Source organism: Sinocyclocheilus grahami, unplaced genomic scaffold, assembly GCF_001515645.1.
Source record: "Sinocyclocheilus grahami isolate Dianchi unplaced genomic scaffold, SAMN03320097.WGS_v1.1 scaffold18117.1, whole genome shotgun sequence".
Lineage (NCBI taxonomy): Eukaryota > Metazoa > Chordata > Actinopteri > Cypriniformes > Cyprinidae > Sinocyclocheilus > Sinocyclocheilus grahami.
This window is the reverse complement of record NW_015516961.1, coordinates 3,516-3,992: the sequence shown is the minus strand read 5'-3', so window position 1 is coordinate 3,992 and position 477 is coordinate 3,516.

Below are 477 nucleotides of genomic sequence, written 5' to 3'. Positions count from 1 at the left end.
GAATTTAATTACAAAATAAATGTAACTGTAATCAGTTACAGTTACAGAGAAAAAATGTGTAATTAAATTAGTTACTTTTGAAAATGTCAACGATTACAAAAGGGGGTTACATCTGAATATGTTCACACATACATACAGATTTAATTGATATCTTTCCCAAATTGCATTGACTGCTCTAAAAGATGTGAGGAGTTTAGGACAAAGAATAGGACACATGCTTATTTGATAACTTTTATTTTCTATTTGGGTTTAAGTATATGCTTTATTTTTTAAGATTGACCAAGGCATTGTTAGATGCCAGTGTTTCCTGTCATAGCTGTGCAAACATTTGATTAATGTTTAATGAAAAAAAAACAGTATCATAGCTATTAAACTATTTCTTAAGATTTTAAATCAGTATTTAACCTCAGAACGATCTCAAAGTAAAAAGAAGTGCTAAAGTCTGATTTTGTGGTGGCTGTGCTTTAAAATTAAATT